General features: G+C 37.4%; 1 pseudogene; it reads left to right on the forward strand.

The window, feature by feature from the left end:
• The first annotated feature begins 2,111 nt into the window (after positions 1-2,111).
• Positions 2,112-5,757, forward strand: LOC149052349 (uncharacterized; annotated as a pseudogene).
• The last annotated feature ends 20,821 nt before the right edge of the window (positions 5,758-26,578 follow it).

The raw sequence follows: 26,578 nt of genomic DNA on the forward strand, positions 1-26,578 counted from the left end.
TAATCTTAGCGAGTAAATGGTAATTAAAATAGAGGTGATGCAAATTCAAGAGAGATGTCTCAGCGAAACATTTTCATTTCTGTCACGATAAAGGTGATTTAAAAGGCTTCCAAACAAACTTTGAAACATTATTTTTACAATTATCTGTCACAATCTGACACCTGTCAATTGGAGAGCGCGTAACAAAAAAATGCGTAAGAACATTTGAAAAACAACGGAAATAGTTTGGCAAGTACTTTCTCTACAATGTTTTCTTCAAAAACAGCCAATGATCTAACGGAAAGTATTATTCTCTCTCATCCCCGATTCATTCGTGTACGAAGATTTACCTCTGTTCATTAAGTAAACGGCGAGGAACGTAATTGTGAGTAAATTCAAATTGTTTATTGTGAAGTTGTGAGACTTTGCTCGTTTGTTTGCTGCAATGGCGTGTGTAAATCTGGTCTTTCCTTCAAAAAAACTAAATTCGAATGGTACACTCCAACAAGACACAAGGGGATTTAATGCGGCCTTTTCTCAAAAAGTCCTTCAGTTTCTTTGTGCAATTTACGGTACAAATGTCCAAATTGAACGGACTTGGAAAGACTCACTGAGAGTGTATATTTGTTGTAGAACTTAAATTAAAACTTCGCTCGCTCTTTCACTACGAACGAATTGCTTGAGAAAATTCAGGTATTAAATGAATGAAAGTTCCATCGTTTAACTGTAACGAAATACCGCACGTTTTAACTTTCTAGGTACTTTTTGTGGACGATTAAAATTAACTGCGGACGGTTTTTAGGCCGCTTGTCAACCAACTCAGTAATGACACTAAACCAATATTTTTCTCTCAACCAAGGTGATTTGATAGAGAGAAAAGAGAGGATTCATAAGTTATTTATCGGCTTGAGGTAGTGACCGACTTGTTTGCTTAAAAATACCGCGTAGCCGGAAAAACGAGATATATTTATGAAAAATGGCAACGAAATTTGGGATGTACTTCACGAAAGCGTTACCGAGGCCTGTGGGCAGAGATAGGAAAATACTGACCGGGTAAAGAACCAATCAGATTGCAGGATTCGTTACCGTGCCCTCTTTAAAAAAAAATAATTTGTATATGAGGTTGTCATATTTTTCCCGTTTTTTTCTTTTTAAATTTTTTATCCCTTCATCCAAAAAAGAATATTTAGAGGAAAATTGAAACACGACCTAAGTACTGAACCACATAGAATATTCTTGACTTGTTAATGAGGCTATTTAAGGAAGAGGGAAAGGTTTCAAAGGGCGAAATTCTACCTCAGAATAATTCCGTTAGCAAATGTCCCTAGAAATATTTCTCAGGTAATCTATTTCACGAACAAATTTTCCTGAACTAATGCATATTTCAAAGGACATTTCATAGTCCAAGTGTTAATACGGCTGCAGCCACACGGCCATTCCAGATGGGTATTGCTACTGAAAATTCCTGAAGGTAAATTCTTCAGCTGGTTGTTGTTCAACAGCCTATAAAAAATAAGTCAATCTATTTTCAATCGTATGATATACGATAACAAAGTTCAAAGAATGAGAGGACTCGAAAAAAAGTTGTTACCTCTCTTCTCCGAAAAAAAAAGATAAACAAAACGAAAAAACTCAAAGAAAGTAAAAGCTTTGGCATTCCTCTGTGCAAACAAGCAAACAAAAACAAACGAAAAGGGAAAGGTGTGGGTACCGATTTGTTTCCGGTTCACGTGACATTTTCCAATTATGATCTACTCACGAAAGCGTCCAAATAGTTTATTTAATTTATGAGTATTTTATTTTCAACATGAATACCTTTTTTCCTTGTAGGAAAGGAAAGACTCAAGTAATTTTTACGCTCATGATGTGTCACTTTATAATTTAAGCGTCATTTTTTTGCTTGATTTATCTCTTTGCTTTAAGCCTATGCTCCTACAAAATGCCTTGAATCTACAGCAAGAAATAAAAGATTGTTATTTCTTTTGTCTTTGCTCAGTAACCGGGCTTTATATCATCCGCAAGCGGAGGAGCTTGTTCCAGCTTCTGACAGTTGTTTATCAACTGTCATTTCCTCTCGTGAGACGAAGGAGGCAAGTACAATAAAATGAGCATCATTTAATTGAGTACTAAACATGGCCTCTGATAAAATGTATTTGCAAAAAGTCATCACAAAGAATCAAACGCTGAAGTGTGTCAGAATTTTCCAGCAATCCAACTAAGAGAGGGTGTCAGTAGCTCAAAATTCGTTTTCACTCCTACTTTCATATTTTGTAGCCCAATATGTCCTGATAATTGTGGTGCAGTTTTTTTGTGAAAATATATTTTAGTTTTCGAGAAATGACTTTTCTCGTTCGACCGCCCAAATATGCAAATTTTCACCGTGAATATTACCCGAGTTGTGTGACCTCGTGTCATGAATTAACTTGACCTCCGGTATTTCTGTCAACATAATCCTTTGTTTTATCCTCACAAACTTAATCCTCTGTCATTGCTGAAGCTGGCAAAGAGATATCTATTTCTTGGTGAATACTTTTGTCCGACATACTTTTCCCATGTCGAAAAGTAGCATCAAAACAAAGACAGTTTTAACAATGACCGACACGACAGAATCTACTAAGCTTCTAGCTTTTAAAAGACAAAGGGATAGTTATAAAGTTACAGTAAATATTTACCTGTGTATTTGCGTTGTTCCATCTTGAGACGAACTCAAAGTCCGGCAAAATTTACTTGCTAGCGACTATGAAATACACATGGTGTGCCTACTTGCCATCGTTTACTATCATAAACTACTACAGTAACTTTGTAACCATCCTTTTGTCTTTCAAAAGCTTGAAGCTCAGTAGATTCTGTTTTTCTTAATAACTCGACTGCATGTTACATTTACTATTATCATTTTTTCCTTTTTTTGCTTTTGTTTTAAATGGCTTGTTCAGGTTATAAACTTAAATTTATGGAAAAAAAAATCGCCGATGCAAAGTCATTCACAACGAGATTCAGAGAAAGTTTTTATTACAAAATTTTTGTTTGGGGCTACTTTCATATTCCATTTTACATTATATCTTACACTTTTCTGTTCATGAAACTTTCTTTACATTTATGAACGCAAGAATCCTCTCTCTAAAAAACAAAGCAATTTATCTGGTTTAATGTTGTACACATTTCTCATTTCCTAAATATTCCAGCCACCCCTCAGAGACTTTAAAAATATTGTACACCCAAAAGGCTTGGAAAAAGGACACAATGGAAACAAACCTAATTTAAGCCCTCGAAATAATGGATATTAGCACGGAGAAAAACCTTTTTCCCCAGTGCCTGGTTTTGTTTCCTATCAGAAATCATTCTCGGAATTATTATTTGTGACCCTCCACGGATTCCAAGGATTCAGGGGAACGCACGAACTCGGCACGTTATAACACGCTCGCGCGCCAGTAGCATAACACGCTTATCGTGCAGATATGCACATAAAAACAATTGATTCTGGAAAGCGTCTTGGTAGCCATTTTTCATATCTGGCCAGCGCGGTAGAGCTTTGAATCTATAACTTGCTAGATTTTTTTTTTTTTTTTAACACGCTAAGTTCCTTTGTTTCCTTAAGACGTCAGCTTATCTTTTATCACCCAGCTTAATTTGTCGCTTGTGTTTGTTAAGTATGTTACTAACAGAATATAAGCGAAAATGAAGATCTCCTGTCCTATTCGAAAGTTCTACTAAAAAAGGAAACACTCACGACAAATCACTTTCCCTCAGGATTTTCACGAGGAATTCAGTGAGCACGACGTTTTTCAAAAGGTCCAGAGGAGCTCAGTTTGAACACATGAATTACTGTTTTAAAAGTTAATCCTTACCGCGTAAAATATAAATCCTTATCGCTTCACGCAGTTAATAAGCTCTATCAATCCTTTAGCAACAGATTATCGGCTCCATGTCCCCCTAACGACTCGGTGCTGTTTGTCACTCTATGCAAGTCAGCAATTTTAAAATAAATAACCGCTAGTTAGCCGGCGCAAAACGAAGCTTTTTCGAGCGAAGCCGCGTATTATTCATTATTATATACATACCGAGATTTACGCGCCAAAATTCATCCAGACAAAAATAGTTTCTTCGCGCTAGAGACGCCAGCTGATTGGTCATACGATTATCATTATTTTCACTAATGAAAAAAACCGTGTCGCTTGCTCGCCGCTCCTCTTGACCGACAAATTGCACATTTCTAAGAGCTTAGGCGCAATTTTTTTTTTTTTTAAGAAAGATGGCTTAAAATCAGATTAACCGTTTTCAGAGCCTAGATTTATCAGTAGAGGAGTTCATAGACGGACAGAAAATGAAAACATTAAGAAAAAGACTTAACAATATGTTACTCTGTTCCATGAATTTCTTGTTTTGAAAGGCAAGACGAGGCAAATGAACGAATGACCCCTCAAGCGCTGAACAAGTTTAGTTCCTTCTAATGGTTCGCAGAAAAGAAGACAACTAGGAATACGAGCCTAATTCGTTAAGGGTATTTTTCGCAAGCTTTTAGCGCCATTTGAAGAAAAAAACAACTATGGACTTTGCCTTATGACGAAAAACACCAAAAAAAACCAAACAAAAAACACGACGTTGCTCTGTTCCATGAATTTCTTGTTTTGAAAGGCAAGACGAGACGAATGGACGAATGACTCATCAAGCTGAACAAGTTTCTCAGCGAGTTCCTTATAACGGTTCGCAAAAAAGAACACAACGAGGAATACGAGCCTAATTCCTTGAGGACTTTCTTCGCCAGTTTTCAGCGCCATTCGAAGAAAAATATACTATGGACTTTGCCTTGTGAAAAACGTCCAGTTCGAGCAAACTCAGAAAGCGCTTCAGTCAAAGCAAAGGGATCTAAAACGGAAAGGCATGGGCAACAAGTGTAATGCTTCTGCTGCTTTAAGAGAGGAAGATATTCAAGTTCTGTTTAAAAAGGATCTCTTGGGAAGTTACACTGCAGAAGCGCTTTTAAACACGGTATGGCCCAACAACATAATCCATTTTAAGTTACTAGGCTGCAGGGAGTATAGACAAATGTGTTCAAGGGGAGACGTAAAACTTTTTCAAAACTTCCATTGGGCAGGAGTACCTCGAATTCAATGAAAGACAAACCAAAACTCGTTCAAGAAACGATCTATGGAATGTAAGAGCCATTGCACCGAAAATGTTTTCTGTGCCGAACAACCCGAAATGTCCAGTAAAAGCCTACAAAGTCTACGCAGAAAAGCGACCCGCGGAAATGGAAACCAACGATGCACCGTTTACTTTGACAGTACTAAATGTAAAATCTGGCAACAACGACGTACTGCCAACTGCTATTATGCAACTGTCAGGACACAAAAACGATCAAAGTATCACTCGGTACTCTACCGTCTCACAGAAACAACAGTTGAATATGAGTCACACTCTCACTGGAATGAGTTCGAGAGAAATAACTCCCCAGTCTGGCATTTCTATTCCGGAGAAAAGAAAGCACGAGTTTGACGAACTCACTTATCCAACATTTCGTCCATTTTTTTCTCAGTAAAGCAAACAAGCAGCACAGCAGCCCGTTTCTCTTTTTTTCGGGTGCTGTTCTAAGCGGAGGACAAATAGGTGTGGCAATAAACACTTTAAATCAATCGCCCACACTTTCAGTGTGAGAGGAAAACCCTAGCAAAACTTACAAAAGAATCAAACCTCTTGATTCGGATTCTTACTGGTGTTTGTCAATTCAAGCATGCGGGTCCTCATAAGCAACAAAAAATGAAGTCTCGGGTTTTTCGACATATTTTCAGGATTTCTTATTTCATTCTTACTAGCTCTGCCTTTAAACGGCATTTTTGCTCGATAATTTAAATGTAAAGTATTTTACAAGGAAGCCATTTCAGTGCAACTCTCGAACTGTGAGGGCTTGACCGCGCGTTGTTTTCCTTTGAAAGAAAATAAAGATATGTTTATCTTTGAGTGCTGTTCGCTTATAAATCCAGGAACGTATATGATAAATAAGTTATTTCACGGTTGGTTCACTTTTGCGAATTTTATTGACTGGTTGTGAACAAAAATCGTACGCGCTCACCAGCCGTGAAACAACCTACAATTGAACGCTAATCTTGGCATCTTACGAGCTCTTCGTCTTTAGCACTGCGGTATATACCTTGCGCAACGCAAATTTAACGTGAGGATAATTAAAATTAACATGGTCGAAGGTACTAACGAGTCTTTTTTAGCTCACAAACACAGCGAACTTAAATTTTCAAACTCCTCTGGACCCTGTGCGTGTAGTCACTTGCTTTTGGTTTCCATAGTAAGGTCATTTACACTACAACATGTTTACACGCGCAAAGGAACAAGCAAACGCTTCGTACTCGTTCATTATCAAGTTTCAAAATGCAATTACTCATTCTTACGAGATGATAAGGTGCAACACGTCGAGAACTAAAGGTTTCCACCGGTTGGACAGCGGAAAATTAGGCTTTCTTGTGCCCGTTTTACAAAGAAAGTTTGACTCGCCATTTTTTAGTGAGCAATGGAATCAGATAGCCGCTCGCATTAATACAAAATGTAGAGGAAAGAGAAGGACTCTTATTCACAGACTTGAGAAAACTTGTTTTGAAAACACAAAGATGGCACAACTAGTCTATCATTTCACACAAAAAATTATGGGTCAGTTAATTGAACAGAGTTAGCCATTGTTCAACAAAACTGCCTTCTAAGTTATTTTAAATGCGGCTAATCTTAGCATATAAACTTCACTAATTATGGGGAGCCTAAAGAGGGCATAAAACGCAGACTAGAAAATCATCTATCTGCCCAGAATAATGCATTAACAAACAGGTTAGGTGACCACAGTCAAAGAAATAGGAATAAAAGTAATAAAGTTTGGTAAATAGACTGTCAGTTAATAAAAAAAAGTATATTAGATATTTAATGATTTTGTTCACTCCTTCAGTTTTTACAGTAACTTTATAACCATGCTTTTGTGTTTTAAATCTGGAAACTCAGTAGATTCTGTCATATCGGTCATTGTTAAAACTGTTTTTGTTTTGATGCTACTTTTCGACATGGGAAAAGTATGTCGGACAAAAATATTCACCAAAACCTAATTTATTCTTTGCGAGCTTCAGTAATGACAGAGGATTAAGTTTAGATGATAAAGCAAAGGATTATGTTGACAGAAATACCAAAGGTCAAGTAAATTCGTTACATGAGGTCACACAACTCGGGTAATATTCATAGTGAAAATCTGCGTATTTGAGCGGTCAAACTAAAAAAATTATTTCTCGAAAACTAAAACATATTTCCACAAAAAAACCTACACCACAATCATTAGGACATATTGGGCTACCAAACAGGAAAATTAGCTCTTAATTTTCTTTAAATTGAGCTGCCGAGTTTAAGCACCGAAACATTTGCAAACCAGATGCGTTCCTAGGCTGTCGATAGAATATTTGCGGCGAAAAAGAAAAAAAAAGCCAACATCGCTTTATTTTCTTTCATTGTTCTAGCAACGTTCGGACCAAATCTCGTGGATTCCGTCAATTCTATATTTGAACGGCGGAGAGCTTTTTCTGTGTTTATATATTCTAATCTAAACACGAGGGGAAGCCGGGAGAATCCAAGAAGGTTATGCAAACGCTAGACACAATTAAGGCTTTACATAGCTTTAGAAAGTATCCAAAAAAATTATTGCCTATTCATGTTACTTGTTTATTTTCTGTAACGAACTTATCCGAGATTTAGAATCAAGCGCGAGCGGACGAACTCCCTTTTCCTAGCATGGAAGATGTAACCCTCCAGTGGCTACCCAACCTTCCTCCCCGCCCCTTCCTTCCACCCTAATGCTCGAAGGCTAATTAGTCTTAGAACTAATGGCCTGAGTGGATACATCATAAATTTTATCTGATTGATGACTAAAAAGCCTAGCCTTAGCTACTGAAACAAAACAATGATACACTTTGTGACTTTGGTGAATATGTCTCATCATTCCAATGTTGTAACTGTCACAATTATCCCTGTAAGTCTTTCGTTGTCCCTGCTCATCGTCCCTGTACATTGCCTGCATGATTAAAATTAGAAAGAATAGCCTTCACTGTTGACTTACAGCACTCTTAATTGGATATTGTTCATAAATATGTCTTTTGGCAAATTCTCCAACTGGTTGTTGTCCAAGAGCCTGTCAACAAATGACGATAGTTAGTCTTCAGGTGCATTACTGATATAAACGTATTATCATTTTCATCAATATCTTCAAGTGACAAGAAATGTTTTTGGTAAGAGCCCATGTTGCTCATAGTACAGCAACGTATTTATATTTTCTGGTAAATCTGTCAACTCCATTATTTAGTTTCGCTTATCAGGCGCAAATGTCTTTTAAGACATCCATCCGTAAGTAACACATTCGTCAATCTATTATTTTCCACAGGAAAGATTTCAATGCCGGCATGCGAAACAACATGATATTCGAGTTTCTTAAATGGGCTTTTCCTTACCATCATAAAATAAGGTGAAAACACAAACACTAGTTTATGCAAAGAGCATTTGAAATAGCTTGGACAATTTTCGTGATTTTTCCCTTATTGTGATTGAATTCGAAAAGTTCAATCCGAAGTTCCCTGTGATGTATGTAGCGAACAATTTTTCCTGAACCGAGCGATTTGATAAAATATCCTTGGTCAAGTATTGGTTCGGCCTTATTAAAAGCGATAGCTATTCAATTTACTCAGTTTTAGTTGTCTTAATATTCCTGAAAAATACCGTAAGTTCAGAAGCTTGTAGTACTGTTCATATGTCGAGTTAGAACAATTTGACAGTTTCTAAAACAACAGCTGTCAGAGATTATTTGCCACTGTGAGTTCAGGGCAGGGCAACTTCAATGCGCTGTCACAACTCTCAGTAGAATATGGTTTCTAGAGCTTTAAGTCGCAGTCTCTCTAGAAGCGGACCGGTGCATTTCGGTTTAAAACAATTGACCTCTTTCAAATTAGTCCCATGAATCGGTTTTAGTCTAAAAGAATACGAAGCAAGCTTGATTTCCCGAAATAATGAAAACTAAATTTTTCCCGTGCGAAAATCCGTTCTGCGCTGGAAGGCCTATTTTTTTATTAACTATCATAAATGGCTCGTTTTTTCACAAAATTCTTGTTTGAAGAACTTTTTCGCTTCGCATATTTAGATCGATCATTTATAAGAACAAATCACGTAATTTTTTTTTATTTTTCAATGGTTTTTGACCCTGAAAATTATTTTTTCGCTTAACATCTATTTCCTTCTGCTGCCATGACCGTAAACATGCAACTTTCAATCTCGCCTCTGCTTAAAATTCCAACTTGTTCCCGATGACATTTTTATTCAGAATAATTAAAATAAAAGAGAGGGGTATGTAATTTCGAAAATATATTGTGATTTCGGTTAAATTTTTTTTAACAGAGCGGGATCATTTTTGAAAATTACAAGCAACACTGCAAAAAGAGCGGACTTAACTATATATAAAATTTACGTATACAACTTATGGTGGATGCCTGAATTGAGCACTTTGAAGCTTCTATATGCTTGTTGATGCCATAAAACAGCATTTAGAAGTGAAAATTCTCAATTCCATCCGCCGAAAGTTGACTCTTCGCCCTAAGCGACCTATTGTTTTCTTTGTCACTCAGAGCTCAAATGAAAAATGCAGGAAATGGCACTTTCGAGACGCTATAGATTTAAAATCTTCTGTAAGAGCATGCTCCTAGATTCATTACTTTGGACGGCCTTCGGCGCTCGGTGTTATCTTCTCGTGCGTTCACCTTAAAAATCTCACGCTACACCTGGAGGATGTCAACTTCTCGAAGAAATTGGAATAAATTTACAATTAGATGAACAATAACGTACAATAATACCCACCAGCGCCACGCTCAAAAATAGAAACGTATGAACAATTCATCGGCGGAGTGACGGTGGCGACGTTATTCGTAATTTCATTCATCGCTTCATACGTGCATTGCATGTGGCCACAGAGTTTGTCGGATGTGATATATATTACTACGACCCTTATAAAGCCACTGTCACACTGACAACGACGCATTTTTTTTTAAGAAAGATGGCTTCTAATCAGACTAACCGTTTTCAGAGCCTAAATTTATCAGTAGAGGAGTTCATAGACGGACAGGAAAATAAAAACACCAAGAAAAAGACTAAACGATATGTTGCTGTGTTCCATGAATTTCTTGTTTTGAAAGGCGGGACGAGGCGAATGAACTAATGACTCCTCAAGCGCTGAACAAGTTTGTCAGCGAGTTCCTTATAACGGTTCGCAAAAAAGAAGACAACTAGGAATACCGGCCTAATTTCTTAAGGGCATTCTTCGCTAGCTTTGAGCGCCATTCGAAGAAAAATGAACTATGGACTTTGTCTTATGAAAGACGTCCAGTTCGAGCAAACTCCGAAAGCGCTTCAGTCAAAGCAAAGGGATCTAAAACGGAAAGGCATAGGCAACAAGCCTAAAGCTTCTGCTGCTTTGTGAGGAAGATCTTCAAGTTCTGTTTGAAAAAGATCTCTTTGGAAGTTCCACGGTAAAAGCGCTTTTAAACACGGTATGGTTCAACAACATAATCCATTTTGTTATACTAGGCTGTAAGAAGCACAGAGAAATGTGTTCAAGGTGAGACGTAAAACTTTGTCAAAACTTCCACAGGGCAGGAGTACCTCCAATTCAATGAAAGAGAAACCAAAACTCGTTCAGGAAACGATCCACGGAATGTAAGAGCCATTGCACCGAAAACTTTTGCTGCGCCGAACAACCAGAAATGTCCAGTAAAGGCCTACAAAGTCTACGTAGAAAGCGACCCGCGGAAGTGAAAACCGACGATGCACCGGTTTACTTTGGCAGTAAATAATGGAAAATCTGGAAACAACAACGTGCTGCCAACTGATGTTATGCAACTTTCAGGACACAAAAACGTTCAAAGTATCACTAGCTACTCTACCGTCTCACAGAAACAACAGTTGAACATGTCTCACACTCACTGGAACGTTTGACTCGCCATTTTTTAGCTAGCAATGGAATCAGATGGCCGCTCGCATTAATACGAAATTTAGAGGAAAGAGGAGGACTCTTATTCACAACCTTCAGAAAACTAGTTTGTTTTGAAAACAGAAAGATGGCATAATTAGTCTATCATTTCCCGCAAAAAAATGATGGGTCGGTTAATTAAACGGAGTTAGCTATTGTTTAACAAATGGTGAAACAGAGAATTAACTCTGAAGTGTAAATTAAAGTGCTATTTAAACCCATGAATAACCCACCGGGCGTTAGCCCTAATAAAGGGAAACAGGGAACCACACGAGGCAAAGAAAAAATCTTTTGACCTCGGTGGGAATCGAACCCACGACCTCCGGATTTGATCTACCGTTACTCTGCCGACTGAGCTACGAGGTCGCACAGAGAAAGTCGGGGACGATTTAGGATGGTGAATCGCGGCGAAGAGAAAGTAAGGGTACATATGAATGTTGTGCCGCGTAGCACTGGGAACACAAATGGTGAAACAGAGAATTAACTCTGAAGTGTAAATTAAAGTGCTATTTAAACCCATGAATAACCCACCGGGCGTTAGCCCTAATAAAGGGAAACAGGGAACCACACGAGGCAAAGAAAAAATCTTTTGACCTCGGTGGGAATCGAATCCCTGTTTCCCTTTATTAGGGCTAACGCCCGGTGGGTTATTCATGGGTTTAAATAGCACTTTAATTTACACTTCAGAGTTAATTCTCTGTTTCACCATTTGTGTTCCCAGTGCTACGCGGCACAACATTCATATGTACCCTTACTTTCTCTTCGCCGCGATTCACCATCCTAAATCGTCCCCGACTTTCTCTGTGCGACCTCGTAGCTCAGTCGGCAGAGTAACGGTAGATCAAATCCGGAGGTCGTGGGTTCGATTCCCACCGAGGTCAAAAGATTTTTTCTTTGCCTCGTGTGGTTCCCTGTTTCCCTTTATTAGGGCTAACGCCCGGTGGGTTATTCATGGGTTTAAATAGCACTTTAATTTACACTTCAGAGTTAATTCTCTGTTTCACCATTTGTGTTCCCAGTGCTACGCGGCACAACATTCATATTGTTTAACAAAGCCGCGTTCTAAGTTATTCTAAATGTGGCTAATCTTAGCGAGTAAATGGTAGTTAAAATAGAGGTGATGCAAATTCAAGAGAGATGCCTCAGCGAAACATTTTCATTTCTGTCACGATAAAGGTGATTTAAAAGGCTCTCAAACAAACTTTGAAACATCATTTTTACAAGTATCTGTCACAATCTGACACCTGTCAATTGGAGAGCGCGTAACAAAAAAATGCGTAAGAACATTTGAAAAACAACGGAAATAGTTTGGCAAGGACTGTTTTTTCTTCAAAAACAGCCAATGATCTAACGGAAAGTATTACTCACTCTCATCCCCGATTCATTCGTGTACGAAGATTTACCTCTGTTCATTAAGTAAACGGCGGGGAGAGTAATTGTGAGTAAATTCAAATTTTTTATTTTGAAGTTGTGAGAGTTTGCTCGTTTGTTTGCTGCAATGGCGTGTGTAAATCTGGTCTTTCCTTCAAAAAAACTAAATTCGAATGCCACACTCCAACAAGACACAAGGGGATTTAATGCGGCTTTTCTCAAAAAAGTCCTTCAGTTTCTTTGTGCAATTTACGGTACAAATGTCCAAATTGAACGGACTTGGAAAGACTCACCAGCTCACTGAGAGTGTATATTTGTTGTAGAACTTAAATTAAAACTTGGCAACGAAATTTGGGATGTACTTCACGAAAGCGTTACCGTGGCCCGTGGGCAGAGATAGGAAAATACTGACCGGGTAAAGAACCAATCAGATTGCAGGATTCGTTACCGTACCCTCTTAAAAAAAAAAAAAATTGTATATGAGGTTGTCATATTTTCCCGTTTTTTTCTTTTTAAATTTTTTATCCCTTCATCCAAAAAAGAATATTTAGAGGAAAATTGAAACACAACCTAAATACTGAACCACATAGAATATTCTTGACTTGTTAATGAGGCTATTTAAGGAAGAGGGAAAGGTTTCAAAGGGCGAAATTCTACCTCAGAATAATTCCGTTAGCAAATTTCCCTAGAAATATATCTTAGATAAGCTATTTCGCGAACAAATTTTCCTGAACTAATGCATGTTTCAAAGGACATTTCATAGTCCAAGTGTTAATACGGCTGCAGCCATACGGCCACTCCAGATGGGTATTGCTACTGAAAATGCCTGATGGTAAATTCTTCAGCTGGTTGTTGTTCAACAGCCTATCAAAAATAAGTCAATCTATTTTCAATCGTATGGTATACGATAACAAAGTTCAAAGAATGAGAGGACTCGAAAAAAAGTTGTTACCTCTCTTCTCCGAAGAAAAAGACGAACAAAACAAAAAAACCAAAGAAAGTAAAAGCTTTGGCATTCCTCTGTGCAAACAAGCAAACAAAAACAAACGAAAAGGGAAAGGTGTGGGTACCGATTTGTTTCCGGTTCACGTGACATTTTCCAATTATGATCTACTCACGAGAGCGTCAAATTAGTTTATTTAATTAATAAGTATTTTATTTTCAACATGAATACCTTTTTCCTTGTAGGAAAGGAAAGACTCAGATAATTTTTACGCTCATAATGTGTCACTTTATAGTTTAAGCGTCATTTTTTTGCTTGATTTATCTCTTTGCTTTAAGCCTATGCTCCTACAAAATGCCTTGAATCCACAGCAAGAAAGAAAAGATTGCTATTTCTTTTGTCTTTGCTCAGTAACCGGGCTTTATATCATCCGCAAGCGGAGGAGCTTGTTTCAGCTTCTGACAGTTGTTTATCAACTGTCCTTTCCTCTCGTGAGACGAAGAAGGCAAGTACAATAAAATGAGCATCATTTAATTGAGTACTAAACATGGCCTCTGATAAAATGTATTTGCAAAAAGTCATCACAAAGAATCAAACGCTGAAGTGTGTCAGAATTTTCCAGCAATCCAACTAAGAGAGGGTGTCAGTAGCTCAAAATTCGTTTTCACTCCTACTTTCATATTTTGTAGCCCAATATGTCCTGATAATTTTGGTGAAGTTTTTTTGTGAAAATATATTTTAGTTTTCGAGAAATGACTTTTCTCGTTCGACCGCTCAAATATGCAAATTTTCACCGTGAATATTACCCGAGTTGTGTGACCTCGTGTCATGAATTAACTTGACCTCCGGTATTTCTGGCAACATGGTCCTTTGTTTTATCCTCAAAGCTTAATCCTCTGTCATTGCTGAAGCTGGCAAAGAAATATCTAATTTTTGGTGAATACTTTTGTCCTACATACTTTTCCCATGTCGAAAAGTAGCATCAAAACAAAGACAGTTTCAACAATGACCGACATGACAGAATCTACTAAGCTTCTAGCTTTTAAAAGACAAAGGGATATTTATAAAGTTACTGTAAATATTTACCCGTGTATTTGCGTTGTTCCATCTTGAGACGAACTCAAAGTCCGGCAAAATTTACTTGCTAGCGACTATGAAATACACCTGGTGTGCCTACTTCACACCGTTTACTGTCATAAACTACTACAGTAAGTTTATAACCGTCCTTTTGTCTTTTAAAAGCTTGAAGCTCAGTAGATTCTGTTTTTCTTAATAACTCGACTGCATGTTACATTTACTATTATCATTTTTTCCTTTTTTTGCTTTTGTTTTAAGTGGCTTGTTCAGGTAACAAAGATAAATTTATTGAAAAAAAATAGCCGATGCAAAGTCATTCACAACGAGATTCAGAGAAAGTTTTTGTTACAAAATTTTTGTTTGAGGCTACTTTCATATTCCATTTTACAACATATCTTACACTTTTCTGTTCATAAGACTTTCTCTACATTTATGAGCGCAAGAATCCTCTCTCTAAAAAACAAAGCAATTTATCTGGTTTAATGTTGTACACATTTCTCATTTCCTAAATATTCCAGCCACCCCTCGGAGACTTTAAAAATATTTTACACCCAAAAGGCTTGGAAAAAGGACACAATGGAAACAAACCTAATTTAAGCGCTCGAAATAATGGATATCAGCACGGTGAAAAAACCTCTTTCCCCCATGCCTGGTTTTGTTTCCTATCAGAAATCATTCTCGGAATTATTATTTGTGACCCTCCACGCATTTCAAGGAATCAGGGGAACGCACGCACTCGGCACGTTATAACACGCTCGCGCGCCAGTAGCATAACACGCCTATCGTGCAGATATGTATATGAAAACAATTGATTCTGGAAAGCGTCTTGGTAGTCATTTTTCATATCTGGCCAGCGCGGTAGAGCTTTGAATCTATAAATCGCTAGATTTTTTTTATTTATTTTTTTTTTTTTAACACGCTAAGTTCCTATGTTTCCTTAAGACGTCAGCTTATCTTTTATCACCCAGCTTAATTTGTCGCTTGTGTTTGTCAAGTATGTTACCAACAGAATATAAGCGGAAATGAAGATCTCCTGTCCTATTCGAAAGTTGTAATAAAAAAGGAAACACTCACGACAAATCACTTTCCCTCAGGATTTTCACGAGGAATTCAGTGAGCACGACGTGTTTCACAAGGTCCAGAGGAGCTCAGTTTGAACACATGAATTACTGAAAAGTTAATCCTTACCGCGTGAAATATAAATCCTTATCGCTTCACTCAGTTAATAAGCCCTATCAATCCTTTAGCAACAGATTATCGGCTCCATGTCCCCCTAACGACTCGGTCGCTGTTTGTCACTCTATGCAAGTCGGCAATTTTAAAATAAATAACCGCTAGTTAGCCGGCACAAACCGAAGCTTTCCGAGCGAAGCCGCGTATTATTCATTATTATATACATACCGAGATTTACGCGCCAAAATTCATCGAGACAAAAATAGTTTCTTCGCGCTAGAGACGCCAGCTGATTGGTCATACGATTATCATTATTTTCACTAATGAAAAAAACCGTGTCGCCTGCTCGCCGCTCCTCTTGACCGACAAACAGCACATTTCTAAGAGCTTAGGCGCATGTTTTTTTAAGAAAGATGGCTTCAAATCAGACTAACCGTTTTCAGAGCCTAGATTTATCAGTAGAAGAGTTCATAGACGGACAGAAAATGAGAACACTAAGAAAAAGACTAAACAGTATGTTGCTCTGTTCCATGAATTTCTTGTTTTGAAAGGCAAGAGGAGGCAAATGAACGAATGACCCCTCAAGCGCTGAACAAGTTTAGTTCCTTATAACGGTTCGCAAAAAAGAAGACAACTAAGAATACGAACCTAATTCCTTAAGGCATTCTTCGCTAGCTTTGAGTGCCATTCGAAGAAAAATAAACTATGGACTTTGTCTTATGAAAGACGTCCTGTTCGAGCAAACTCGGAAAGCGCTTCAGTCAAAGCAAAGGAATCTAAAACGGAAAGGCATAGGCAACAAGCCTAATGCTTCTGCTGCTTAATTTAAGTGAGGAAGATATTCAAGTTCTGTTTGAAAAAGATCTCTTGGGAAGTTCCTCGGTAGAAGCGCTTTTAAACACGGTATGGTTCAACAATACAATCCATTTTGGGTTACTAGGCTGCGAGGAGCACAGGGAAATGTGTTCAAGGGGAGACGTAAAACTTTGCCAAAACTTCTACATGGCAGGAGTACCTCGAATTCAATGAAAGAGAAACCAAAACTCGTTCAGGAAACCATCCACGGAATGTAAGAGCCATTGCACCGAAAATGTTTGCTGTGCCGAACGACCAGAAATGTCCAGTAAAGGTCTACGAAGTCTACGCAGAAAAGCGACCCGCGGAAATGAAAACCGACGATGCACCGTTTTACTTTGGCAATAAAATAATGTTAAATCTGGAAACAACGACGTGCCGTCAACTGATATCATGTATGCAACTGTCAGGACAAAAAAACGTTCAAAATATCACTAGCTACTCTACCGTCTCACGGACACAACAGTTGAAGATGTCTCACACTCTCACTGGAACGTTTGACTCGCCATGTTTTAGTGAGCAATGGAATCAGATGGCCGCTCGCATTAATACGAAATGTAGAGGAAAGAGGAAGACTCTTATTCACAGACTTCAGAAAACTAGTTTGTTTTGAAAACACAAAGATGGCACAATTAGTCCATCATTTCCCACAAAAAAATTATTAATTAAAGCTATTGTTCAACAAAGCCGCGTTCTAAGTTATTCTAAATGCGACTAATCTTAGCATATAAACTTTACTAATTATGGAGAGCGTAAATAAGGCATAAAACGCGGACTAGAAAATCATTTATCTGACCAAAATAATGCATTTACAAACAGGTTAGGTGACGGCAGTGAAAGGAATAAAGTTTGGAAAATAGACTGTCAGTTAATAAAAAAAAAGTATATTAGATATACTTAATTATTTAATTATTTTGTTCACTCCTTCAGAAAAAGGATAAAAAAGTGGCGTTCTCGTTGTGAGAGGGAATCGAACACCACTAAGCCTATTTAGAGAGCGCAAGCGCTACCACTGCACCACACGGAATGATCGCTAAAATATTTCCTTACAAATTTTTCTTTAACGATCTATTTAGCGCACGAATTTTCCTAAACTGATGCTTGTTTCAAATGAAAATGTGTTAATGCAGCTTTATTAGGATAGAAACCAAATATGCGATATCACCCACGCATTCAAACGGCTGCTTTGAAGGTCGGATTCCATGCGTTGCTCTTACACCAATATTCGAAAAGACTCCAAACTTACAGCCGGTACAGCCGGGTATTGTTACTGAAAATGCTTGATGGTAAATTCTTTAACTTGTTGTCGTTCAACTGCCTATCACAAATAAATGAATGTATTTTTAATCACATGGTATACAACAAAAACGTTCAGAGAATAAGAGTGCTGCCCTAAAAAAAGTTATTACTTCTGTTCTCATGCTCTGATAGAAAGGCCTAAAATAAACCCACAATTATTACAAAATAATCTGTATATGGGGATGTCACATTTTTCCTTTTTTTTTTTTTTTTTTAATTTTTTATCTCTTCGTCCAAAAGAGAATATTTAGAGAAAAATTGAAACATAAACCTGAGTACTGAACCACATAGAATATTCTTGACTTGTTAATGAGGCTATTTAAGGAAGAGGAAAAGGTTCAAAGAGCGAAATTCTATCCCAGAATAATTCCGTTGGCAAATTTCCTTACAAATGTTTCTTTGATAATCTATTTCGCGAACAAATTTTCCTGAACTAATGCATGTTTCGAATGCCATGCGGCCACTCTAGAGAGGTATTACTACTGAAAATGCCTGATGGTAAATTCCTCAGCTGGTTGTTGTTCAACTGCCTATCAAATTAAGTTATTGTATATTCAATTGCATGGTATAAAACAACAAAGTTCAAGGAACAAGAGTGCTCGAAAAACAGTTGTTACTTCTCTTCTCAAAAAAAAACAACAACAAAACAAAACAAAACAAAAAGCCAAAGCAAGTAAAACCTTTGGTATCCCTCTGTGCAAACAAGCAAACAAAAACAAACGAACAGGGAAAGGTGTGGGTACCATTTTGTTTCCGGTTCACGTAACATTTCTTAATCATGATCTACTCGCTAGAGTGTCCAATTAGTTTATTTAATTTATAAGAATTTCATTTTTAACATAGATACCTTTTTCCTTGTAGGAATTGAAAGACTTAATTAATTTTTAACCTCATAATTTGTCACTTAATAATTTAAGAGTTATTTATTAGCTTGATTTATCTCAGTGCCTTAGCCCATGCTCCCACGAAAATGCTTTGAAAGAAAGAGAGAAAAAAATTGCTATTTCTTTTTCCCTTGTCTTAGTAACCGGGCTTTATATTAACCGCACGCGAAGGAGCTCGTTTCAGCTTCCGACAGTTGATCATCAACAGTCGTCTTTGCAACAAAGCCTCGTTTCATAATCCATAAATATTTTTCTCTGGTATAGTCTAAACGTGTCACCTGACCTTATAACTGAGTAGTATCTAGTGATATTATCAAACTAATTTAACCCAAATTCAATGCCTTCCGTGTAAATCCCAAATGCCAAAATTAATTAATTAATTTTCATATACATGCATCCACTTTATTTCAGCACGATAATACTTTAAGCTGATGCTTATGTGGTCTTGTATCTGAGTACTAGGTTTGCAATAATTTACAAGTTACTGAAATACTGAATACTGAATTTTTAATACTGTAGCCATTAGATATATATAAAATCGTCATTACTTAAATCAAAGGTTCAGGTGGATGTCGCTTTGAAATGAAAGTCTCTTAGTTCATGAATCTTGCTCAGTTTCAAATCTCTAGTCCATCGTTCATTTTTGCTCTATGCGAATGTTTGAATGTAATTGTATTCCAGAAAATAGCACCCCTTGTAACTAATAGACTGTTCTTACATATACTCGCGGGTGCCTTCAAGAAAAAAAAAAGATATGTGCGCACGCCGTTTTTAAAAACACAACCACACGCTGCATAGCAATAAATCGATTAAACTGTTATTTCCTCTCGTGAGTCGAAGGAAGCAAGTAGAATAAAATGAGCGTCATTTAATTGAGTACTTAACATGGTCTCGGATAAAATTTATTTGCAAAAAGTCATCACAAAGAATCAAAAACGCCCAAGTGTGTCAGCATTTTCTTTCAATCCAACTAAGAGGGGATGTCAGTATCCATGGAACAAATTTGAGACATTTTGGCAAGTTACCCAAAATTCGTTTTCACTCCTACCTTAATATTTTGTAGCCCAGTAAGTCCTAATAATTGTGGTGCAGCTTTTTTGGGAATATATTTTAGTTTTCGAGAAAAGACTTTCCTCGTTCGACCGCTGAAATATGCAAATTTTCACCGTGAATATTACCCGATTTGTGTGACCTCGTGTAACAAATATGCTCGACCTCCGGTATTTCTGTTGACATAATCCTTTGTTTTATCATCTAACCTTAACCCCCTGTCACTACTGAAGCTGGCAAAGAAATATTTAGTTTTTGGTGAATACTTTTGTCCGACATACTTTTTCTTTGTCGAAAAGTAGCATCAAAACAAAGACAGTTTAAAAATGACCGATATAACAGAATCTACTGAGATTCCAGATTACAACAGACAAAAGGATGGTTATAAAGTAACTGTAAAAATTTCCTTGTGTATTTGTGCTGTTCTATCTTGACACGAACTCAAAGTCCGGCAAAATTTACTTGCTAGCGACTATGAAATATACATGGTGTGCTTACCTATCGCCACCGTTTAATGGCATAAATCTCTACAACTTGTAAACAAATCTAACATAACACTCTTACTTTGTTTATTTATGATTTTATTAGCTGTTTCGATTATTATAATATGCCTGGGTATTGCTGTTTGCCAGGAGCCTTCATTTTGCGTTGTGTTTTCCCCTTCCCCATTTATATCATAGGCTAGTCACGCATAATTGATACCGACACAAATGAATATTTACCCTGTATAAAGATTTTTGTTTATGTTGCATAGAAAATATTAGAATATGTGCTTTTTGAGGTCACTAATTGTTGTTTCAGTGCCTGCGAAGCAGTTAAAAGCGGGTTGTTGCTTCAACGCTATTGAAATTTATAGTATTCTGACAGGAAAGCAAAGCGTGATGCTCCGGGGATAAAATCTTTTAGGGGACCTTTTACATGATATCAGAATGAGTTTTGGTGAAGAACGAGTTCATCCTGGTTGTCACATGATACCAGAGTCCTATCTGTATGAATCCTCTTGGAGCGAGGGAAGCATAGAAAAAGAGAGAAAAGGACATAAATACTTGTTTTTAACAGGCTAAATTATCTTGAATGTAACCGCGGTATGAAATTCATTTCCTTCGGAACGAAACTTATTTTGGAATTATTTAAAGGTACCTTAGGGTAGGCCCTTCCCGATTATACTAGCAAGTTTTTTGGCATTATGTGGTTAAAAAGCATTTTTTCACACTTTTTCTTCCAGTATAACAGATCGATTTACGAACAAAAAACGGCGCTACCATGGGGAGTCCAGTTTCCGCTGTTATTGCTAACCTGTACATGGAGAGTTTCGAAGAACAAGCGATAAATACATCATCCTCCGATGATGCCAAAGCCTAAATATTTCTTTGCCAGCTTCAGTAATGACAAGGAATTAAGTTTAGTTGATAAAACAGAAGTTTATGTTGACAGAAATACTGAAGGTCAAGTAAATTCGTTACATGAGGTCACACAACTCAGGTAATAGTCACGGTAAAAATTTGCATATTTGAGCGGTCAAACTAAAAAAATTATTTCTCGAAAACTAAAATATATTTTCACAAAAAAAGACTACACCACAATCATTAGGACATATTGGGCTACCAAACATGAAAGTAGGAGTGAAAGCAAATTTTGGGTGACTTGCCGCTGTTTGTCTGATGCACGTTGACATTAGCTCTTAATTTTCTTTAAATTGAGCTGCCAAGTTCAAACATCGAAAAATTTACAAACCAGATCCGTTCCGAGGCTGCTAATAGAATATTTGCGGCAAAAAGGAAAAAAAAAAGACTAAAATCCTTTTTTTTCCTTTATTGTTGTAGTAACGTTCGGCCAATGTCGGCATGGGAAACAACATGATATTTGAGTTTCTTAATGGGCTTTTCTTTACCGTTGTAAAATAAGGGGAGAACACAAACAATTATTATATTTTATGCAAAGAGCATTTGAAATAGCTTAGACGATTTTCATAATTTTGCCCTTTTTTTAATTGAATTCGCAAATTTCAATCACAAGTTCCCTGTGATGTATGTAGCGAACGATTTTTCCTGAACCGAGCGATTTCATAAAATTTCCTCTTTCAAGTGTTGGTTGGGCCTTATCAAAAGCGATAGTCTATAAAAAAGAAGCCAGATCGAAAAGCTGCGGACAGACGGGCTCAATGATTTGGCTCAAATTTTGCATATAAACTTGGTCAGGGGTTTTAATCATGAAAGAGATATTTTCGGATTGAAATCTATTTTTGTAAAAAAAAAATGGCTCAAGGCCATTTGGAGACCCTCAAGAACATGGAAACGAGGCTGATTAAGAGAAACTTTTCAATGCCTGGGCTTCCTTTGCTTTCTCATTTTTGTGTCTTTTTTATTATTATCAATATTATTTCTATCATAAAGCAAGTGTTCAATTCTTCCTCTTTGGTTTGAATAGTAAATTTCGTAGGAAAAAAAAGAAAGAAAGTGGTTGAACGCGCTATTCGATTTACTCAGTTTTAGCTGTTTTAACATTCCTGAAAAATACCGTAAGTTCAGAAGCTTGTAGTACTGTATATATGTCGAGTTAGAACAATTTGTGAGTTTGTAAAGCAACAGCTGTCAGGGATTATTTGCTATAGTGAGTTCAGAGCAGGGGAACTTCAATGCACTGCCACATCTCGCAGTAGTATATGCCAATAAGGTTTCTGGAGATTTAAGTCGCAGTCTCTCTAGACATGCTAGAAGCGGACCGGTTAATCTTGGTTCACTGCACGAAGAGCGGACTTCACTGTATATGAAATTTACGTATACAACTTATGGTTGACGCCTGAATTGGGCACTTTGAAGCTTCTTTATGCTTGTTGATGCCATGAAACAGCATTTAGAAGAGAAAATTATCAATCCCATCCGCCGAAAGTTGACTCTTTGCCCTAAGCGACCTATTGTTTTCTTTATCACTCAGTGTTGAAATGAAAAATGCAGGAAATGGCACTTTTGAGACGCTAGATTTAAAATCTTCTGTAAGAGCATGCTCCTAGGTTCATTACTTTGGACGGTGTTATCTTCTCGTGCGTTCACCTTAAAAATCTCACGCTACACCTGGAGGATGTCAACTTCTCGAAGAAATCGGAATAAATTTACACTAATACCCACCAGCGCTACGCTTAAAAATACAAACGTATTAACAATTCATCGGCGGAGTGACGGTGGCGCTGTACCGACCGCTCAAATATGCGAGTTTTCACCGTGAATATCACCCGAGTTGTGTGACCTTGTGTAACGAATATACTTGACTTCCGATATTTCTGTCAACATAGAAAAAGCATAGAAAAAGACAGAAAAGGACACAAATATTTTTTTTAACAGGCTAGATTGTCTTGAATGTAAACGCGGTATGAAATCCATTTCTTTCCAGAACGAAACTCATTTTGGAATAATGTAAAAGGTACCTTAGGGACAGACCATTAGATTTTTGAGGAGGAAGGGGATTTTTGCTAATTGTACGATGTTTTTTCTTCCTTTAAGGCTGTGATCGATTTTTTTGGGGCTTGTTACCCAACCCCCCAGCTCCCCCTCGTACCCTTAATCAAAAATCTAACGGTCCGTCACTCAGATGCTCTCAGGTCCTAGAACTTTTTTTGCGATGACATAATTTGGTAAAGATTAAAATTACTGTACGTCTGCATTTGTTAAACAGACTATTCAGTTGCATTCAGAACTCGATGTGTGCACTTCTAGTGCATTAAGTATTCTTTTGTAACATGGCCAAAGATCTTGCGATATCTACTGTTCAAGCTATTGTTTCTTTTCAAAGAGGCATCAGAATTATTTTCGTGTCCAATTTGCAGGCGTTACGACCGATCACGTTTCCGCAACGTTTTAGGACAACTCGGCATCTATTCTCCATTCAGTTGCTATTAACCTAAAATCTTCAATGTAGAAGATAAACGAACGAAGTTTGATCGGTTAAAAGGAGATATTGGTCAATTTTCAGAATCATACAAATGATCTTTGACACGAGCGCAATTGAGCAAACACATGGATTTGCGTTGTTTTTAAGAAGTTGGTGGATGGAAGCTATAGATCTACCCGCGGATTTAAGGCAATCCGTGACCTCATTGGTGTATAAACAATGCACTGATATGTTTTTCAAGCCCGATTAACGCCTGTATTTTGAGAATTCTTTCGTACAAAGTAGTGAATTTTTAATATGCGAATTAAGGTCGAAGAGAAGGGTCTCCTCTGATCACGCTGGTATGTAAAATATTTCAGCTGAAGTTTCCATATTTTGTCTGTGAACTAAATGAATACATCTTGTAACTTGTAGCAAGATAGAGTTCCCAGAGCTACATTGTTGTGGTCGCTGCGCGCTGGACAAAATCTTTGACATTTTACACTTTCGATCGCCGTTCACAGGGGTGGTCTGGTCAAAAATCATTTTTGACTTGTGGCGACGCAAAAAGAGAGAATTGGAGAACAACTAGAGTATTCTTGAAACATGCGTCCTAAACCCTTTTCATGGGAAAAAAATAAAAGAAAACTTTTTTCTAACGGGAAGTCGAGAGGACCGTTCTTAGTGAGAGCGGCACTTAAAATCATCTCTTTGTGCTATATTATCTCACTGGTCAGTCGAATATACTTCCAGTACGTTTCGATGGTAGGGTAAGGCTAAAACCAAGGGAAAAATTAAACATGTTCTAGCTCCGCAAATCATTGAAAGTTGGGCAAACCACGATCCTTTGTCGCGCTCGACTATGTATTCTTTCCTTTCAGACAGGTTTTGTGCCTTTCGGTTCTGGATTTGCATTGGATTTTATCCAAGCCATTTGTTTCCATTTTATTTGAAATATAGCCAGCAGTAGTTAAATTAAATTACGGTTAGAGAGTCCCGGATATCTCTATAAAAACTTTACAAATTCGTTGGAGTCAGTGAGCCATAGATTAAGGTCTTTACCAGTGGTACTTTGTTGCTACTGAGCTTGAGGTAAGATGATTCAGAGACGCTCGAATATTGGATCTGGATTTAGGAGGGATTGGTTGATGGGATTAGTACCCCCTCCTGGCCTCTCAAACAATTTGTTCGGATTAATCAAGTTTGTAAATTTATGGCATACTCTAATACTGATTCATAGACGCCTGGAGATAACTTAAAGGTGCATGACACATTTCTAAACCTCACATTCAGTTGTTGCGCTCAGTTCAAGTGCTTTGACTGCTCATTCAAACTAGGCTCTCGTGTTTTAATCAAATAACAGGTGTCACTGGGCTGATTGTTTTTCTTTTTTTCTATTTCTTTTTTTTTTCTAGTTTTGTTTTGTTTTTTCATCCCTTAATTCAAAGGATAGTAATCAGAAGAAAACTGAAACACAGACCTAAGCACCGAATTGCACGGATATTCTTAACCTGATAACCAGACTAGTTAAGAAAGAGGGAAGGGTCTACGGGGGAAATTCCATCCTCGAATGATTCTTTTAACAAATTTGTTTACTTTTTTTTTCTTTGTGGATAATCTATCACGGAACGAATTTTCCGAAACCAATGCATGTCTTAAAGGACATTTCTAAGTCCAAGTGTTAATGCCGCTTTCTAAGGATAAGATGCGACAGCACCCACGCATTGAACTGCCTACTTTCAAGGTTGGATTCTGTTTAATATATTTGCCTCTCTTTTGTGCCGGCCTCATGTATTTTTTTAAACTTTAAAGATCGTATGCTCGTAAGTTTGTTTTTAACAATCTCAACTTTTGTATTAAAAAGGATTTACGTCAATTGTCGCCCATTTCTATATTACCGCAGTCATTAGAGTGGTTATTTTCTTCGTGAATATAATAATTTCGGCAAGAGGAGAAGGAATTTCGTCCATAAAATGTCGTCTGCGGTAGGTACTTGAGCAGCCATTTCGAATCCTTCTTTACCTACTGCAAACTACGTGATCACACAGCTAAAAAGATCTATTACTAGGGCTGCTCATTTTATAAAGAGAAATTAACATTTCGGGAGACGAGGAGTGGCACATAGGGGGAGGTAGGAACAAGGGTACTGTGCATCAGCATTAGAGGAAAGAAGGCATCTAGGTCACTTGGAGATAAGGCATTATTGTATGTTCGGTAGATTTGGATTTAAGGCGTCTTTTGCAAAAATAAAGAAGATTATAAACTTACAAGTGCCATAACAAGGTGTTTTTGCTAAAAATGTCTGATGGTAATCCCTTCAACTGATTGTTGTCCAACCGCCTGACAAAAAATCATTTAATCACATCATTTAGTACGTTATACCAGTTAAGGAAGGTCAAGAAACACAGAAAATGCTTGTAAACAGACTGTAAGCGTCAATAAAGCAATGCCTCCTTTGTAGTTGCAATAAGAAAACGAGCTATATTGTAGAACAAAATGACTTTGAGGGTTTTCTATTCGAAGCATTGAAAACAGTCCACTGAACACTTTAAAAATTGCTCTCTACTCCCTCTGTATCTTCCAATCACCTATTGTTATAATACACAAGGCTTTACCATACGAACTGATATGAAGTGTAGATCACTTCATGAGTCAGGCGACGTTAATTTGTTTTCATGAGCGAGGGGGGTAGGGTAGTTAATTAAGATACCAAAAGAAGTATGAAAGGGAAAAATAATGAACTAATAATTAAGAATGTGTGGAATAGACAGATGTTGGTAGAGAAGAGTAAGGACAATTTTCTCGTGTTAAAACTGGTTTGCGGCCCAGTCTGGGTTTCCATATGGGAAGTTAGTTTTTAAACATGCCCAGAAGTGGCCTTTTCGAACGGTGCCACATAGCTGCATGATACCGGTGTACAAATGTATGTAATATTTTTCGCAGCCAGCCGTAAAATTGTGCTTTATTTACTGATAATACTGGAGGTGGGGAAACTAAAACACCAACAAAATCATTTTAATTTATTTGCCTAAATTGCAAAAA

This window comes from Pocillopora damicornis, chromosome 1, assembly GCF_964200805.1.
Source record: "Pocillopora damicornis chromosome 1, jaPocDami1.2, whole genome shotgun sequence".
Classification (NCBI taxonomy): Eukaryota; Metazoa; Cnidaria; class Anthozoa; order Scleractinia; family Pocilloporidae; genus Pocillopora; species Pocillopora damicornis.